At 34.8% G+C, this 21273-nt stretch overlaps 1 protein-coding gene across 1 annotated transcript in view; it reads left to right on the top strand.

Moving 5' to 3' along the window:
* The window catches only part of LOC126748987 (protein dispatched), a 94837-nt gene that overhangs the window by 61377 nt on the left and 12187 nt on the right, over window positions 1-21273 (top strand). The gene's annotated exons all lie outside the window — the stretch shown is intronic.

Raw genomic sequence — 21273 nt, 5'->3', positions numbered from 1 at the left:
GGTCCAAGTAAATGTAACAAATGTTCAGATTTGTGATATACAAGGTGTGATTTTGGTCACGGGGATGAAACGAGTTCAGAAATTTTCGAGTAATAATCAAGAATGATATAAACGCTGCAAACAACATAATTTATATATAATGTAGTAGAAATTCCAGTTAAAACATCTAGGAAACACAATCACATAATATAGGAAAGCAATCTCTAAATATCTATGAATTCTCTATTTTGTCTACGATTTTTAATGAGTATTTCTGTAATTGCACAAAATGTAGCTATATTTGAGTAGATCAATAAAAAAATAAATAATTATCCGTTTTACCAAACTCATATATAGTTTGTTAAAAATACATTTTGAAGTAAAATTTCTTTACTATGTTTGAGTTGGTGAGTAAGCTGGCGAATGCATTACGAAAAGTGAGATCGGGCGAGGCGAACAGTAATTGAGAAGGAGATATAAGTTAGTAGAGATAGAAAGAGAGAGAGTTACGGTTCGTTTGTTACTGTAGGAGCAAGAGAGAGTATATACATATAAAGAAGTATTACTTCAGTCGCGTAGTCAAGCGCACGAATTTTTTTGTAACACTGTTACGAAATTATGTATTCCGAGACATTTTTTGATAAAGAAATACCTTCATTCCGTAATCAGTGCGAATATTAGCTCGCCCACTTCTTTTAGAGCCTGTGGCGCCACTTAACACACACGAATTGAGGTTTCTGAAGTCTTTTCTAAGACTTGGTCCAAGCATTTGCAGCATGTCTTTTGCTGAGCAAATTGGCATATTATATAGTTGTCAGGGTAGATAAGATGTCTTCTGTGGAAGTTAAATATAGGAGGGCCTCAGGTGTCTTGAGCCAAAACTATTCTTTATCTACACATCGTGTTATCGTGAGCTTATTACCCAAAATAATGGCAACACCGCTTGGTTGCGGCTTGCAGGGGGCGGAATTTTTCGTTTTTATTTTTTGAACCGGGAGTCAGCAGACCTCACTTTGCTGTGTTACTGCTCATTGCATTAATTATTTTTGAGCGTTATTTTCTTGTTTTTTTCACTATGGCTGTTTATAACCCTTCCGAAAGAGTTCAACTAATTAAATGGTTTTATGGAGGTAATTCGGCAGTACAATGTAGAGCATTGTTTTCAGTGACATTTGAGAATAGACCGATTCCTTGTGCAAAAACGGTTTTAAATGTGGTTACAAATTTTGAGACATCTTTTTGTCTTCAACATTGTAAAAAATGCCACACAAAACGTCAAGAACCACCTATTGAAGTAGTCCAGGATATAGAACGGCGGGAAGAAATGGTTTGCAGTACCCTAGAACTTGATTCGACACGGTCCACTAGAAGTGTTGGAGAGGCACTGGGAATGAGCAATAAAACTGTTGCTCGTATCTGGAAAAAAAAAGAATCTTCTTTTCCATTAATTGGCAAACGCAATCCTTCCATTGTTCGTTATTGGTCTCAGGAAAACGAGCACAGAAGTTTTCAGTTTCGTACCCAGTATCCTCAGAAATTGAATGTTTGGGCAGGTATTTTGGGCGACAATGTTATAGGGCCATTTTTTATTGATGGCACTTTAAACGCCCAAAAGTATAGACCTGGGATCGGGTTTCTTTTCAGCAAAATGGCTGTCCTGCTCATAACGCGGCTAGGGTAAAATAATTTTTAACAAATACTTTTCCTAACCGCCTTATTAGTGGGACTGGCGATATTAAATGGCCGGCCTCCTAGATCTCCAGATTTGGCTCCAAATGACTTTTATCTGTGGGGTTACCTTAAGCAGATCCTTTACAAGCATGAATTTAGTAGGCCAACAAATCTAGAGGAGTTGCGAAATAAAATTGTCGAAGGTGCCAATTCCATTTTACCTCAAACTCTTTGCGAGGTGCGAAATAGCTTTTACGATAGGTTAAGTTTTTGTTTAGAAAAAGAAGGCGGTTTATTTGAGCCTTTTATTTAAAAAATGATATGTTGTTAAGTTTATTTATTAGAGTTTTATTTTTGATTTTTTATTATATTTTTATCAGAGTTGATATTTTATTTTTTATTAGAATAATGCTTTAATTTTCATTATGCAAAACACAGCATATTAAACATTTTAAGATTACAATGCTATATGCGGGTTTTACACATTGTCATGTCTGGAAAACCCACATTATAATAAATATTTTAAAAATGCCTGGATTTTCGCGTAATATTTTGGGACATTTTGTCGCCAAACGACGCAGCTCACACGGAAGTCAGATGTTTACTAATCCCGTCCTCGGGCCGGCCGGGGCGGTGCTCTGTCGCAGGCACTCGTACACGCGCGACGTTGCAAAATTTCACCTCTATGCGGTTTCTTATAAGTAACGAACGAAAACACCATCTGTATGTATATTCTTTATAATGATCTTCCACTCAACTTAAATACACAGTGGCGGATTTACCGTGAAGGCAAGATATGCCATGGCCTGAGGCAGCAAAATTCGGGGCAATTTAAGCTTGGAAAAAGTATACATTCTTTGCATTACTTTAACAATGTTTGTTTCAACTTCGAGCTTTTTCTTTCAAACAAACTTTAAACCGAAAAATCATGTTCTGCGTTGAAACATGTTTAAAACTATAATCGATCCTTAGGGAAAGACAAGTTAAATGCTCTTGCGTTGTTGACAGCGGTGAATGTGCGAGTGTTGGAAAAATAGGTTCTTGACTTGGCTGTAATAATTTGAATAAAATAATTGATAATTCTCATTGTTGATTTTTATTAATGTTTGTAATCCTCTTAAAATAATCAACAATATTATTGATTAAGCACTCACAAACAAAATTATCAAAATTGCATTTTTTGTTAAAATAAGGGCGACGAGCTCCAAATTGCCTATAAGGCGCAAAAGTTTAAATCCGCCACTGTAAATACACCCTTTATGCGGATGACACAACTGTCTATCTATATAAGCTGTCGCTAAAAAGCACCCAGTCAGCATAAGTTGGTCCCTTGGACGGGGTGTAAAAAAGTGACGCAAAATGGGACATAGATAAAATCCCAGGGACATCCTGTTACATCTCATGAAACCTTTTGGACGTCCCAGGGACGTGCTTTTGGAACAGTACAGGCCACATACGGGATCATCCCAAGTTGATCTGGAGACCTCCAGTGGACGTATATGGGACAACAATATTTACGTTTTTCGGATATTTATAGGATATAAAAGGTATGGTAGAAAAACACTACAAAGGGGTATATATTAGAAAAAATCACTTTAATTTTAATATTATACAGTCACGATTTTTATTTTTCACGTTGTAGCCTTTCAGGGGCGTGACGTAACTACGACATAATTAATCTCAATATCTTTTTGTGTAACTCCTTCTAAAACAATAAATTATTACTTGCATGGGCATCAGTTTTTATTTTTGAATGAAGTTCTTTGACGGAAGCATCTTTAGGCATTTAAAAAATATAATCCAGGTACCTCCTTCTTGCAGCACTACATTGGGCACCTTAAAATGAAGCTGAAGTTGAGGTAGTCCAGTACAAAGCCTACAATTTAAAATCACTTTTGCCTACCGTCGAAATCACAAAACACCGATATAGCGACGAAATCAAAACTCGCAAAACAAAAGTCAGTTATTTATTACAAAAAATTAGTTGCCGATAGGGATCAAACTTTTCAAATCTAAAAATGAACGATGCAAAACATATAAGTCTTAACAGCACCATGAACTGAATGTCCCATACCCAATACGCATTGGAATAACAGAGAAAATCGATGACAACAGCGACCTCTCCATGTCATGGAGTAGAACTAAATGGAAGCGGTTTCAGAAGGCGCGAAGTTTGAATGTTATTCTATAGTAGCGTCTGCTTAAAATAATTGGGAATTGTTGGTTACTGTTCTTAGGGAAACTATTTTATGTATGTTCGGTGTTTCATTTATATAGATATAGGTATAGATATAAATATATGAATATCAGTCTTTCAATCTTAATTTTTCTAGTAAAATATAAAAAAAAAAACACAAACCTTAGAAAATCTATATCTACATTCATGATTACTGCTTAACTAAAAAATATAGTTTTTTTAGATTATATAATGATATAATCTAAAAAATATAATAAAGGAGAATAAGAAGTTAAGTTTCTTGTAATCTATATCCTCCACCCTCAAATGGAAAGAAATTGCGACGAGACTGGGCATCAAGGAGGACTATAAAGAATAATTCGAAACTCTTAAAATATTTACTGGAAAGTTATAAAATATGAAATACAGGGTCATTTCATTTTTTATAACTCTTTCTAAAATGCCTTTAATAATTTTAAATTAATGAAAAATTGATATATGATATAGATCAATCTGACAACGCTGCACAGTTATTCGATCGTCGCGTCGCCAGAGAGCGAAATTAAAAATATATGGAATTTAACTGGGAGGCAGAGCTATGTGTCACCAGAAGGCGTGCTCTATATTCCGCTGTAAGATTACGCATCCGATGTCTCATTAAAACTCTGATATAATTATAGGCGATAAGTTGAAAAACGAGAATATTATTGACAACATTGTTAAAAATAAAGAACATTTAATTAGTTTGGGGTACATTAAAAAAACAACATCGAAAGCGCAACAGTTCAGCAACATTATAAAATGAATAATAATATGTTTTTATTGTTAGCCAAATCTTATAGTAACAAGTATTCCTATATAAAACATATAAACATTCAAACTACAAAATACTGTAGCGTTTTTCTCGTTCGTTAGGTGTGAATTAAAACAGTCGAAAATAGTCAACTGATTTATTTACACACTTACACTACAAAAACACGATCACTCATAACTAATAGAGATATTTATTTTAACTGTATTTATTTACAACTATTTAAATCTCGCGCCAATATTTTGAAGTTTACTTCACTGAACTGATAACTATCGGCAATTCGGTTCCTTATATACTCGGCAGAACGCTGTTACAGAAGACTCGCTAACCTTCGAGATGTCGTGCGGTGTGCTACTTGTGTCATTCCGGAATGACGGAGAATCAGCAATGGTCCTTCGGTGTTTACAATATCGTTACACTACCAATTTAAAAATGTGACGAAAAACAAACGAACAATTAAAAAGAACACATTGTGATAATAAAGTAGTACTTTTACCTAGTTATTACACATACAGATCGTGTTATCGTGAGCTACGTATTACCCAAAATAATGGCAACACCGCTTGGGTGCGGCTTGCAGGCGGCGGAATTTTTCGTTTTTATTTTTTGAACCGGGAGTCAGCAGACCTCACTTTGCTGTGTTACTGCACGTTGCATTAATAATTTTTGAGCGTTATTTTCGTGTTTTTTTCACTATGGCTGTTTATACCCCTTCCGAAAGAGTTCAACTAATTAAATGGTTTTATGGAGGCAATTCGGCAGTACAATGTAGAGATTTGTTTTCAGTGACATTTGAGAATAGACTGATTCCTTGTGCAAAAACGGTTTTAAATGTGGTTACAAATTTTGAGACATCTTTTTGTCGTCAAGATTGTAAAAAATGCCACACAAAACGTCAAGAACCACCTGTTGAAGTGGTCCAGGATATAGAACGGCGGGAAGAAATGGTTTGCAGTACCCTAGAACTTGATTCGACACGGTCCACTAGAAGTGTTGGAGAGGAACTGGGAATGAATAAAACTGTTGCTCGTATCTGGAAAAAAAAGGGTACAAATGTTTCAAGTATTCAGAAACTCAGGAAATATTTCCTGAAGACCAGTAGCGAAGAATGGAATTTTGTGAAACCATAATGGAAAAGGCAAATGAAAACGAATATTTTTTTAAAAATATTTTGTTTTCTGATGAATCTTCTTTTCCATTACATGGCAAACACAATCCTTCCATTGTTCGTTATTGGTCTCAGGAAAACGAGCACAGAAGTTTTTAGTTTCGTACCCAGTATCCTCAGAAATTGAATGTTTGGGCAGGTATGTTGGGCGACAATGTTATAGGGCCATTTTTTATTGATGGCACTTTAAACGCCCAAAAGTACCTTGAGTTGCTGCAAAACCAAGTTCTTCCTGCCATTCAAATACTACCTGATGTAGACCTGGCATCTGTTTATTTTCAGCAAGATGGCTGTCCTGCTCATAACGCGGCTAGGGTAAAAGAATTTTTAACAAATACTTTTCCTAACCGCTTTATTAGTGGGACTGGCGATATTAAATGGCCTCCTAGATCTCCAGATTTGTTTCCAAATGACTTTTATCTGTGGGGTTACCTTAAGCAGACCAAATTTACAAGCATGAATTTAGTAGGCCAACAAATTTAGAAGAGTTGCAAAATAAAATTGTCGAAGGTGCCAATTCCATTTTACCTGAAACTCTTTTGGAGGTGCGAAATAGCTTTTACGATAGGTTAAGTTTTTGTTTAGCGAATGAAAGCGGTTTATTTGAGCCTTTTATTTAAAAAATGATATGTTGTTAAGTTTTTTTATTAGAGTTTTATTTCTGATTTTTTATTATATTTTTATGAGAGTTGATATTTTATTTTTTATTAGAATAACGCTTTAATTTTCATTATGCTAAACACAGCATATTAAACATTTTAAGTTTACAATTCTATGCGGGTTTTACAGACATGACGATGTGTTATTTAGAATAAATATTTTAAAAATGCCTGGATTTTCGCGTAATATTTTGGGACATTTTGTCGCCAAACGACGCAGCTCCCACGAAAGTCAGATGTTTACTAATCCCGTCCTCGGGCCGGCCGAGGCGGTGCTCTGTCGCAGGCACTCGTACACGCGCGAAGTTGCAAAATTTCGCCTCTATGCGGTTTCCTATAAGTAACGAACGAAAACACGATCTGTATAATAATTAAGTAAAAGTAAAGGAGTAGTACTTAAGGATTGAAATTTTGAATACATTGTATATTTTGTGCTAGCATTTGATAAGCCCTCACCGCTCTGAAATGTGCTCCTCCTTTATAGAAGGCAGAATGATGTAGTGGATTTCGAGTTGGTCTCTGTTTCTGCTTACTATGGCCATACCATCAGAATAATGCTCAGAATTTGTTGAGAATAAGAGACTGTGCTTTTTTACAAAACAGACCACGAAAAAATAGTAAAGTGAAGCAGCTATAAAAATTGACTTAAAACGACTCCTACAAGAAACCCTAGTTTCCAAACGCAGTGTTATATCTTATGATTCTTTTTTGGTATTTAAAAGTATTAGTAGCTTCCACAGATGAGCCCTAATGTGGGCAAAGAAGAACATTTAAATGCTATTCAGTGTTGATATGTGCCGTAATCTATTTTTTAATGCGCAAGAGCTATTAACTTTCCTGTGTAAAGATTGTATATGGTAGTTCCAAGTTAACAAAGGGTTCAACCAGGTCAGAGTGATGTAAAGTAAAAAAAAAATTATCAAAACGGTTTATTTAAACTTTTCTTTGAATAAACTTTGGAAATATTATAATATAATATAAACTTTTCAACTTTGAATTACTTTTTTATTAATTTTTGTATTGTCTCTTGTTATAATAATTATTTTACTATTTCTTTGTTCTGTCGTTTGTTTCATGTTTGAATTTTTGTACACGTTATATGTTTTTCTATAAATAGGCCTTGTCTTGTTGGAAACAATTTACTATAATAACATATGCCAAAAGTATTCTTTCTTTTTCTTTAATTATACAAAGTAAGTGATTTTCCTTATTTTTTAATCTCCATTATCTGAGAATTACAAAATATTAAAGCAATTAATATTTATTATATAAATTTTTTATTAATTTGACGGTTACGAGGCGGCTCATGAAAAAATTTTTACCATGAAACTAGAAATATCTTAAAAGCTGCCATAAACAGGTATGAAACTGGATATTTAACATAATTAATGTCTTAAAATAGGTAGATATTAAATGTATTGTAGCGTGTTTACTGTTCGTTAAGGTGTGAATTAAAACACACGATGTACAAAAATAATAGTCAACTGATTTATTTTACACATACACACTAAACACGATTACTTAAGACTAGTAGAAATATTTATTTACACTGTATTTATTTACTACAATTTATGTCGATATAAAAATCGCGATAATATTCCACCTTAAACTTAACTCCTGGCGGCGGAGGATTCTTATATACTCACTATAGACAGTTGCAGAAGAATTTGACTATTGCAGAAGAATTCCTAACCTTTCACGCGTCTCCAGAGATGTCGTGCGGTGTGCCTGCTTGCGTCATCGAGATGATTCTGGAATGGCGAAGAACAGCTGATATTCGCGGCGTTGCCAATATCGTTACACTGACTTTACGCTTTTCTCCAGAAAACGACGTTGAAGTGTATAACAGCATACCAAAATTTGGGTGTCTTTAAACCTGAAGATCACTTCTAAGATACCGCGAATCATCCTCGAGTTCAAGTTATCGAGTCTGCATGCCAGTTTGGGAATTGCTAGGCTCCTCAGATCCTCAGCAAGCAACTCCTCATTTATAGAACACAAAGCGTCCCGAACATATCTTTATAGATTGGCTTCTGATGTGACCCCTCTATGGTAATCAGGTCGAAAATCAATCTCTTCAGGCTTGCTATTGATCCAGTAAAATCTTTCCCTCTTTTTTCTCAGGGTCTTTGTTACTCCGAGATTTGTAAGAAATCCTCTTAACACACCGTCATGGATTTCCTCTAGCAACTCCGAAATCCTACATTTAGGCACAACGATTTGCCTTCTTTCCTCTTTGCCATCGTGGTCAACCATTTTCCGCTGCAAAAGTCCATCTTGAAAAATTAGGGAGTTCCATTATGCCCAATATGACTTGATATTGGAAAAATGTTTGGGAACTTATTTCCAAGTTGGCTCCTTCCTTTATCCAGGTTAAGACTATCTGGATATCATGATCTTCCTCTTGGGCTCTTATAAGAACATCAGTTTTCCAAGAATCACCGACGAGAATGATTCTCAACAACTCAGCATCTTTTTCCTCTGGCCGCTTGGAATTCTCCAGATAGGGTTTTCTTGCTACGGCTTGCTGAATACAGCAAGAAAACCGGCCTTCTGATCGACCTTCCTTGGTTTGGCTGGAGTGGAACTAGCGCCTTCTGGAGAATGTCTTTTGATATGACCTGCTTTGTCATATTTCCAACAATCCAGCCTGGTGACTAAGTCCTCCAATCGCTTCCCTATCTGTTTGACCGATTTCTCAAAGTCGTCCTTTTGCCGGACACGAACCTGGCACTTGTTCGTGTTCTTGGCAGCTTTGAATTCAAGAGTCCGCTTAGTGCATCTACTAGGTTAGGTTGATGTGCTAATAGTAATATATATAATATACCAGGCTCACCCAACGTGCAATATGACTGACTTTTAGCACCGACTCCGATATCCTGAACACCGACTTTTCAACCTCGTGTGGTAGACATGTTGTAAGTGTGAGTGGCCATAACGCGTCTCCGAATGCCTCGCGATTGTCGACACCATTCTTATCCCATTGTTCATGTAGCAAATTCTTTCATTTGTTGGTTTAAACTCTATAACAGAATCTAGCAAGCTTTTTGTTATACTAAAATGTATTCCAAATTCAGGTTGACTATTAGGACTCCCACTGTAAAATACTATTGATTTGCTGATTTTTTAGTTTCCTGTCTTATTTTCTGAACGGCTATGATATCCATGCCGAAGATGTCCAGTTGTTCTGTCAAGTCCTGTTCTCTTTGCGTTGTGAGGCACTTCGAAATAAAAAGTGTCTCCATAAAAAGTCTTTGATTAAGGTTTTAAAGTTGGATTTAAAAACTAGCATTCCAACATCTATAGCACAAAGGGTGTTGTTTTTCGCGGTATCAGGTAGGTAGGTCGTATCCAGCACGAAAAGTTACCAAGAAGGATATTTGCCTAGCGGATTGAAATGGACCAATTTTCATAATTCGACGATTTAAGATCTAAACCAAAAAACTTAAGTAAAAATTAGAAAAAATCTTAAGAATGTTGGTTGTAAGTATGTTTGTCAAACAATGAGAAAAAAGATGGTGATCATACATATTAATAAAAATGAAGAAATTCTAAGTGAACACTTAAGTGGGTATAAATAAAAATTATTTTAAATCATAATGTATAGGTTCTATTAAGTAATTACTTAAGGTATATTTTTGAAATTGTTGGTGTCCTTTTTATGAATTTGAGTCAACTCATGTTTAGTTTATTTAAATTTGATATCTTGTAACTCCAAAATTTAATAGGCTCAAAGTTTATTTTAAGGATAATGAGTTATGATGTTATTAATCAACCAAATCTTATATACTTAATTATGATTTAACTGATCACTACTCAATAGTATTGATATTGGAGTACAATAAATCAGTAAAAATTGAAATACCAGATCATAGAATTTAAAAAAATATTTATTGTTTTTTCTTCAATAGTAAAAACTTATTACAGAACAATATTTAATCTACGAGACTAAAACTAATAAAAACTACAATTACAAGAAAGAAAAAAATACAATGGAAAATCAAAATTATGCCTAAGCTAAATTTATTATTGCCTAACAGTAATACCCAGTTACTTAAGAGTAAAGAGAAAAGCACATCACACAAATGAGAAATATTATTAAAAATTGAGGTGATTTTCTAGCGACATAAGCGTTTCTAGAAGCCCTATTATAGACAGTTGTGGAAAGTCGCAAATTCATGCGTGGTATCCGAAAGCTTAACATCGATAATAAATAAGAAGAATCAACTTCGTTATGAAGGAGTTTGTAAAGAAAATTAAGAGATATAAGCGATCTTCTGAAGTCTAGTGAATCAATGTTACACTGTCGTAGCAAAATGGTATTATCAATTCCCCTTTGCGGATAAATACCACTCTTTCTAAAACGCAAAAACTTGAGGAATCCTCTTTGGACACACTCCAGGGCATCAATATGGACCTGGTAAATAGGATACCATACCAGGTAGCAATACTCAAGTTTTGACAGCCCCAATGAGTAAAACAATGTTTTAAGGGTTTTGATAATTGTAAATAATCTGCAATTTCTCATTATGAACCCTAAAACTTTATTTGCCGATAATACAATTGATTGAATGTGTGGAATAAAAATTAATTGAGTATCAAAGGTGACACCTAAGTCCCCTATACTTTTGCAATGCACCAGATTTTTGTGATCAATATTATAATTCTAAAACAGTGGTTCACTCTTTCGAGTAAATGTCACCACTTTACAATTAGAAATATTTAATTCCAGTTTTTATCCATCATTCATGCAGGATAATTAATTGTTCTTGGAGAAAAACATTATCATCAAGACTGTCAGTTCTTCTGTACAATTTTAGGTCATCAGCAAATAGCAAATTATTGCATGCCGAAACATGGCGAAGGTCATTAATGAAAAGCAAGAACAACAATGGCCCTATTTTTGGCCTATGAGGTACGCCAGACGACGCCACATACAGTTTGGATTTAAAACCATTGTATGTCACAAATTGTTGCCGTGATGAAAGGTACGATTTAAAAAATAAGATAAGAGATTTACTAAAACCAAAAGCGCATAAGTTTTGAAGCACAACGAAATGATCAATCCGATCACAAGCATTTGAGAAGTCCGTATACACTACATCAATTTGTCCGGATCATCAATCGTATCACTCAAGAAATGGGTCAGTTGAAGCAGATTGAAGAACGCCGAGGCATAAAGCTATGCTGCTGTGTGGCAATAAGTCGGTAAACTGCGAGAAAGATGCGGTTGTACAGGACCCTCTCAAAGGCCTTTGCATATCTGCAAACAACAAAAATTGACCTGTAGTTGGCAATGTCAGCAATCTTCCTCTTTTTTAAATATTGGGCTCGCCCTAGCTAGGTTCCAACAGGAAGGAAAAGTGCAGGTCTTCAAGGATAAATTGAAGAGAAATCTAAGGAGTTTACATAAAATGGCACTACAATCCCTCAGCAAGAAGCAGGGTATTTGATCATAACCCGAGCAGCACTTGTTCTTCATTTTTTTAAGACCATCCTCAATCTCCAACTCAGAGAACTCTGCAATATGTAAGGTGGAATTAGTTATTTTCTTGTTGTAAATATCCGGATTAAATGAGAGAACATCATTATCATTGATGGCATACACACTTTGGAAATACGATGCAAACGCATCAACTATCTGCTCTGGACTTTCATACCTTCCTGCACCCTTCCGAATACTACAGTGGAAATTTCTTCTTCCTGAAACTCTTAAACGTAGGTACATGTAAATCTACTATTTGATAAATTTTGTCATTAAACATGACACAAGCCATATTTACAATGTTCGAAGTATCCAAGAATGTCCAGTCCATACTCCATAAAAATGCTTAAAGAGAGGGAAAATCAGTTCTCCCAAAGTTGAAGGATTTACATGAACTACTTCTTGCAAAATTACTGAGCCCCACTACCATGCTCCAATCAAAAATCACTGCCAGTGCAGGATAATGAGTATCCTCGACCGATAAGGGTGTATTATTATGAGTTACTAGTCCATATATGTTAGAAAAGGTAAGATCCAACCTACGTTTGTTAGCCTTCAATACACAGTTCAATTGCTTCAAGCCAACAAAGTCTTCAAATGATTTCAAGCTTTGTGCCTTGTTATTATATTTCTATTAATTTCTATATAACCACTTCATAAATCGGGGTCTTTGGATGATGTAAATAATTTAAGACCAGTTTTTCTTATTTCTAATGTATCCGAAATAATTGAAATGATTTTAAAACAAAGAGTAAATAACTTTTAAAAAAAATCTAAGATCTTATCCCCAAACCAATGTGGGTTATGGGAGAAGACGTCAACCGAGGATGTCATTATTAAATTAACGGAACAGCTGTATGACGCATTGGATGCAAATAAACCAATTCTAGGTATATTTGTATACCTAACAGAAGCATTTTACACGGTTAACCATTCAATACTTTCAAAAAAAATTAAGTTGCGGCATTTGGGCTGCACAATAAAATTATCCAAAGTTATTTGATAAGTAGGAAACAAGTAGTAAAAGTTAACAACACTTATAGTGAAATGAGAGATATCAAATGTGGAGTACCCCAACGCACTGTAATAGAACCACTTTTATTTATTATACAGGGTGTTCATTTGAAAATTTCCCACCACGGATTTATCGAAAACCATTAAAAAAAAAAACGCCGAATTACGTCAAAAGGTTTGTCAAGGGGGACAACTTTCTAACCTAAAATTGTAAAAAACCATGTTGTGGGATATCATGGCAGCTGTCGATGATGCGTTGACGAAGTTCATCCCAACTCTCAGGTTGGGGAGTAAACACAATAGATTTCAAATGACCCCATAGGAAAAAGTCTAACGGCGTTATATCAGGAGATCTCGCAGGCCATTCTATAGGCCCCTTTCGCCCTATCCATTTATCTGGAAACTCGTCGTCTAGCCATTGCCGAACGGGAAGAACATAGTGAGGAGGAGCGCCGTCTTGCTGGAAATATATTTCAGACGCAATTTCACAATTTCAATTTCGCAAATATATTTCAGATCCATTTTTGAATAATTACCATTATTCAAAAATGGATACTAAAAATTACATTTGAAAAAAAATCGACTATTTCCAACCACTTTACTTAAGAAGGAAACAAAAATACACTGAGACAAAGATACATGAGAAAACTGTACTGTTTTAATTTAAGTATGAATATATTATATAGGAAAAAAATTATTGTTGAAACTCGCACACATATCCCACAAGAAACAGGCTTAATGAAAATGCGCGAGTTGGTAGGAACAAAAAAAGTATTGGTCAGCGTCATTTTCAAATATTTAGTACCGAAATGTTTGGTGAATAACTTATAGCTTTTTCTTATTATTTTTGTAATAACAGATCAATAACTTTTGTTAATTCCCATATTCCTCTGTTAATTCTCTCACAACTAATTAGCGAAAATTGAATTCATTTTTTGTTTGGTTTATTTATGATATTGCGATTGGCTAAGTGGGCTCATAAAAACGTGGTAAAGCGTTTTATTTTACAAAATCAATTCTTCCACAAGTAATTTACTGCAAAAAGCGTTTGCAGCAACAGAATTAATTTATTTTAGAGAAATTTAATGTTAATTTTATTTATTTTTTATTAAAGTGATAAAATCAACTATTTCGCACCTAATTTTAAGATAAAATCAATTCTACTCGAATTAGTGGTAAAGAGTTGCTAATTTAATACTAAGTCTTATTTTATTTAAATAAATTTAAAAAATATTTATATATTTTAAAAAAATCGATTTTTATATTGCAAATTTACACGGTAGATCTTTGAAATGAAGTAATTTCAGACTAAAGTAAGTTGCCTTAACTTGATTTATACAGGGTGTTTCAGAACTATGGGATCAAACTTCTAGGGGTTGTTCAGTGCAACAGTAGAATCCATTTTAGTATAGGAACCCATGTCCGGAAATGTGTCACTACGCCACTACGGCCTTAAGACGCGTTTAAATTTAGAAAAAATATTAATTACCTAAATAGAATCTGATGCATTTATTTTTACCTTTTGTATATGATACCATCACAACAATTGTTCAAAATGTCTTCTGCCGACCTCAATACACTGATTTAAACGCCGCACATGATTTCGGCGGACTACATTAAAAATTGGATCCTCGTTTTGAATGATTTCAAATGCTGCTGTTATTCGTCCAATTAAGTCTAGCTCTGATTCTACTGGAGTTTCGTAGACTATTACCATGTATTACTAAGACTTTACATGTCCCCACAAGAAAAAATCGAGCGACGTTAAATCGGGTGACCTAGGAGGCCAAGAAACTGCTCCACCTCTGACAATCGAACAGTGCCCAAACCGCTGAGCCAAATATGCGTACTTGTACAGCAAAGTGAGCCAGCGCTCCATCATGCTGAAACCACATTTGCTGTCTAACGTTTATTGGAACATTTTCAAGGAGTTCTGGGAGAACTTCCTCCAAGAAACGCAGATAAATAGGTCCAGTTAACCGTTCCGGTAGAAGGTATGGCCCAATTAAATAATCATCAACAATGCCTGCCCATACGTTGACAGACCAACGGTTCTGATGTTTTCTTGGAAAAATTGCATAAGGATTTTCTTCGTCCCCAACATGGCTATTCCTACTATTAAAAATACCGTCTCTTGTGAAAGAGGCTTCATCGGTCCACAAAACATATCGTAAAAAATTTGGTTGTTCAATGATGTGATCCAGAAGCCATCGATAAAATTGAACTCTTGGATGATAATCGGCTGCAGTCATACCTTAAACTTTCTGGAAGTGGTAAGGATGGAGTTGTTGCTCGTGTAGTACCCGCCAGACAGAAGCGTTATTCGTATTCATATTCTTAGCGACGTCACGTGTGCTATTTGATGGTTCATCGGCAACTTGCTGAAGCACCTCTTCTCCAAATTCGACCGTTCTTACGGTTCGAGCAACACCAGTATCATGCATCTTGGTCTTAAACATGCCTGTCTCAGCGAGCCGCCGATGAATCGCAATAAACTTGTTGTATCCAGGATGCTGTCGTTCGGGATAACGTTCATGATACAACCGCGATGCTGCTCGTGCATTGCAGTTTGTTGCTCCGTATGTTAAATGCATATCCGCCAATTCTTGATTGGTAAAGTTTTCCATTAGCAATAAATGTTTAAAAATTGTAAGCTATAAAATTTTTAAACATGACATTGAGAATTGACATTGATAAGCGTTGATTTTAAACAATTGTTGTTATGGTATCATGTACAAAAGGTAAAAATAAATGCAGCAGATGCCCTATTTAGGTAATTAATGTTTTTTATAAATTTTAACGCGTCTTTTTTTTCAGGGCCGTAGTGGCATAGTGACGCATTTCCGGACATGGGTTCCTATGCTCAAATGGATTCTTCTGTTGCACTGAACAACTCCTAGAAGTTTGATCCCATAGTTCTGAAACACCCTGTATATCCTAAAGAATACAGGGTGATTTTCATAAGAAGGTCATGCTTTTGGGGGTTCATGATAGGGGCCGTTCAAATATAACTTTTGATATAAGACACTATGGATCGGAAATGCCTCAGAAGCAAAATACGGGGGGTTAAAGTTTTTAAAAAAATTAAGAAATTAATTTTTAGTTTTTTGACTGTTTAAGATATCGGTGTCAAATTTTCTCAATAAAGCTACCTAATAAAGATGCTTTAAATGTAAAAAGTAAATGTTTTAGTTTCAACCAGTGGCGAAGATCAGATAGGCGTTAGAGTAATTTTTTAATAAAAAAAAAAGTACGCCACTGATAATCAAAAATTTTAAGAATCCTTGGTTTATTTAACAGAAAAAAAGGTATCCTGCATCTTTTTCCCAAAAGGCACCATTTTATCAGAGTTTAAAAATAAATAACTTTAATAAAAACTAAGGAAAAAATAATTTATTGGATAACGTTAAAAAATCCTAAATAATAAATAATAATAATTAATAATTAATTTAAAAGGTGCTCAAAGTGGCCGCCATTTTGTTGGATACAGAGCCTACAGCGTAATGTTAAATTGTCGTGAATTTTCTGAATAACTTCACCCCTATCTTTAATTTCGCCTGCAGCTACTGGCAATGCGAGCCACATGATTCTTTAACTGGTGTCAAGTAAATAAGTAGATGAAACTGATCCCACAAATAAGATTACAAGGATTTCAATTAGGGGATCTCGTTGGCTAAGAAACCATGCAGGCCACCACAACCAAAAGCTTAGCAAATGTCTGGGTGTTTAGCCCCTTGTTGAAGATGGGTCAACAGATGCAGAACCTTTTGTTTTTTAATTGGATAAAGTTGGTGTCCAGCAATTTTTCGGGTACTTGTATTTGGTCTCGCACGAACTCATCGGATTTGCCGAATGTGCATATCCGCTAACTCAATGCTACGCAAATTGCAAAGAGGGACCTGATAACAAAATAAGTAATAGCTTTGACGGATGCTAGGATATTTTTGACATACGAATCAAAACTTTGTTATAACGTCATCTTCCTGATTAATTTAAATAAGGTAGTTGTTCTGCCGTTGCTTTATTTTGAATGTTATGGAGCGATTTACGTGGAATGAATTGGCAGATATGTATTTAACCCTTGGTGAATCCAGAGGAAATGCTGTATTGGCTCGCGCGATTTATGCTGAACGATTTCCCAATCGAATGATCCCAGAGAGAAAATTTTTTCTTAAGGTCGTCAGGAGTCTACGTGAGAGAGGACAATTACAAGTAAGTACCTACTTAAACAAAATAAAAACAAAAAATTAACATGTACTTTTTGTTTTAGGTGAACCCAGGCAAAAGAGTTCGTGTAAGACCTATTCGTGATAATGTTGAGAAGGAAATTCTTCACAATATTGAAGAGGATCCAAATACAAGTACCCGAAAAATTGCTGATCACCTGAGGATAAGCCAAACGTTGGTTTGGAAAGTTTTGCATGATAACCACCTTTATCCATTTAAAAAACAAAAGGTTCAGCATCTGTTGCCCCAAGACTATGCTAACAGGTTCGCGTTTGCCACTTGCCCACCATCTTCAACCACCTTACCACCATCTTCAACAAGGGGCTGAACACCCAGACATTCGCCAAGCTATTTTGTTTAGTGACGAATCAACGTTTTGCCAAGAGGGACATTTCAACCCAAGAAACAATCATGTCTGGGCTGATAAAAACCCTCATGCTAAATTTATCCGAGGCTACCAACAAAAATTCTCTGTGAATGTTTGGGCAGGCATTTTAGGAGAGAACTTGATTGGTCCATACATTTTGCCAAGACGTCTCATTGCAGGGAATTATTTGATTTTTCTTCGAGATGTACTGCCTGAACTTAGAAGATGTGCCATTGGATGTTCGGCAAATAATGTGGCTTCAATATGATGGATGTCCGGCACACTATGGTCGCGTTGTCTGGGAATATTTGAACCAAAGATATCCTAGACGTTGGATTGGGAGGGGAGGCCCAGTGGCTTGGCCAGCGCTCTCCCCCGATTTAAATCCCTGTGATTTTTATTTGTGGGGTCATTTGGACCAACTTATTTATTCTACACCTGTGCCAGATGAACATGATCTTTTGGCTCACATTGCAGTAGCTGCAGGCGAAATTAAAGATAGGGGTGGAGTTATTTAGAAAATTCACGACAATTTAACATTACGCTGCAGGCTCTGTATCCAACAAAATGGTGGCCACTTTGAGCATCTTTTAAATTAATTATTAATTATTAATATTTAATATTTAGTATTTTTTAACATTATCCAATAATTTTTTTTTCCTTAGTTTTTATTAAAGTTATTTATTTTTAAATTCTGATAAAATGGTGCCTTTTGGGAAAAAAATGCAGGATACCTTTTTTTCTGTTAAATAAACAAAGGATTCTTAAAATTTTTGATTATAAGTGGCGTACTATTTTTTTTTATTAAAAAATTACTCTGATGCCTATCTGATCTACGCCACTGGTTGAAACTAAAACATTTACTTTTTACATTTAAAGCATCTTTATTAGGTAGCTTTATTAAGAAAATTTGACACCCATATCTTAAACAGTCAAAAAACTAAAAATTAATTTCTTAATTTTTTTAAAAACTTTAACCACCTGTAGTTTGCTTCTGAGGCATTTCCGACCCATAGTGTCTTATATCAAAAGTTATATTTGAACGTCCCCTATCATCCCCCAAAAGCATGACCTTCTTATAAAAATCACCCTGTATATAGTTTGTACCTTTTAAGAGGCGCATTTAATGAATTGCATCTATAAGGCACAAAATGTAAAAAAGTGTATTTAAAGATTATTTCGTACTCTATTAGACTGACGAATTTTAAATTAATAAAAATTATTAGATACAATTAAAGTATTGTTTAATCAACGGTTGATATATTTTGAATGACATTTTTAAAACATTTATTTCATCCCTTCAGTGAAGATAAAATAGATAAAAATAAAGTCTGTTACGGTTATTATGTACGAAATCTAGACAGCTGTTGGATGTGCCAACCGAATACGTAATTATTGTAAAATGAGGGTTCGTTTTTACGTAAAAGGGGAAAATGTGAGCAAAGGGGTATCCACTGATGACAAACTTCTATTGAATAGGCACAGGTCACCCGCTTTAATCTTTTTCCAGAATCCTGTAAAATAGGCAAACGTGGTGACAATGGCTTTGTACGTAACGCAGGTCCTTTATTATATCTGTCATTCCACAGTCCTATGTAATAATGGCTCAATCTTTTGTGAAATCCTTCAAAACGGCAATAGAAAAGATTAAATTGATTTTACCCTGATGGCAGGCACACGGATTTTTGGGGTGAAAATTCACAAACGCACAAATAAATTACACACACATGGGTTTAAAGAAAAAAACGGGGTAATTTTCTAGCATCGCACACCCGTCCTTTTATTTGAAGACCGTAGGATTAATCTGTTTTTATACAAAATTTGCGATTTTAAGTACACCCATTTTATTTTCAACCCCCGTTCTATTGTAACTTATCCGTTAGATAAATCCTATTTTTACCCTTAAAATCCTCTTTATTGAACTTTTTTTTTTATTGATAAAATCGGTAAACGTGTTGTGATTTTTACAGAGTCAATATATCTATATATATTCTTCCTTATTATAATAACAGTTAGTTTTTAATAATAGTTTTAATTAGTTTATTATAATATATTCTTAATCTATTTCTGTTATATATTTGAGAAAAACTCATAAAATGCACCAATGTTACGATTATGTGCAAGTAAAATACTTTAAAGTAAAGTAAACTTTATCCATGACTAAGTATACGAAATAATTTTAGCTTACCAAATTTAATATTTATTAGAGAAGCATTGTACGCCATACAACGTAATAATTATCATAATAGTAATAATAATAAGTCATTGAAAAGAGCAAAAAATGCAGAAACCGAAAATTTTATACTGATGAACTATACAAAAATTGCAACCCTACTTTTTCGAACTCATAAATATTTAGGGTTTTGTCAAGATCTTGGCCTGAAAACAAAGATTAAAAAAGAATTAAAAAAGAATATTTTAGAAGAGTTGAAATTATTTTAAAAACGTAACTCAATTCTGAAAACAAAATAACTACCATTAACACATGGGCATACCCAATTATGAGTCATGCGTTTTAAAGCCTTACCTTCTCAAATACAGAACTACGGACTTTCGACCGGCAGTTAAGAACGGAAACCCTCACAAAATATTGAATATCCAAATGAAGCTATAGAAATGCTATATTTTCCCTGTCATCAAGGCGAAGAGGGACTTCTGAATCTTCAAGAAACCTGTAAAAATGGAAAAACAAAGCTATGCATGAACGATATTTTCCAAGTTTGCATCAAGAAGTCGTCGACGTAAATGCAAGCAATACTTACCTGACGAGTGGATATCTTTTTCCTAAAACGGAGGGACCACTGATGACGATCCAGGACCAAGTGGTACCCACAAGGTATTACAAATAACACATTCCGCAGCAACCAGTTGAATCCACATTATCTCGTTTCGATTCTTCTCGATTGCACCAAGAAGAAGAGTCCATCCAACATCTTATCTTAGCTTGCACTACTCTAACAACCAAAGCGTACACAAGCGATACACATAACGACATGGGAAAAATATTGAAGCAACATATCGCTCAGAAAGCAAACCTGGTAAGCAATGAAACCCCTATGCATAAGTACAAACCACAGAAGATCTACCAGCACACAACAATATACACCAATCGGATATATTATTGTGTGCCAGGATTCCTCACAATAAGCTAATATGATAATTATAAATTAAAATATAAGAGAATGCATTATTATTGCCTTCTGTATACCTGAGACAATATTTCAAGCAACAATATCAAGCACTGGCCGATGAAATTGAAGGCATGTGGCGTATTCAAATAGTTGAAATCTATTATTATCTCGGCCAACAGATTGATTACAAACATTCAAACACTGAGAAGAGTGAAAAGTACCGCCTCAAGCCGTCAATTGGATACAAAAAGCCTTTTCAATTGTGGAAGAAAAAGAAATCAAAGGGGCTACCCGAAAAAGAACCATTACAAATCACCATCAATAATATTAAAGAAGCTGTCTAATTTACAAATGCAATAAAAAACCCTACAACTGTTCACAAATTCTTTACGTCTGGGACAATATACATGTAGAAGGCAGAAGACTCCAAAACTCATATTTTATAAAAAAATCAATTAGTAAACATCTGAAAAGAGACAGCGTATTAGCAAGGAACCTTTCAGTTGCCTGGATTGATATTTAAAACTTTCGACTCTATGCCTTGGATGCTAAGAATAATGGAAATCACCAACATCTGTCCCAGAA

The sequence above is a fragment of the Anthonomus grandis genome, chromosome 22 (genome assembly GCF_022605725.1).
Source record: "Anthonomus grandis grandis chromosome 22, icAntGran1.3, whole genome shotgun sequence".
NCBI classification, from domain to species: Eukaryota; Metazoa; Arthropoda; class Insecta; order Coleoptera; family Curculionidae; genus Anthonomus; species Anthonomus grandis.
This window is presented reverse-complemented; position numbering and strand designations above follow the sequence as displayed.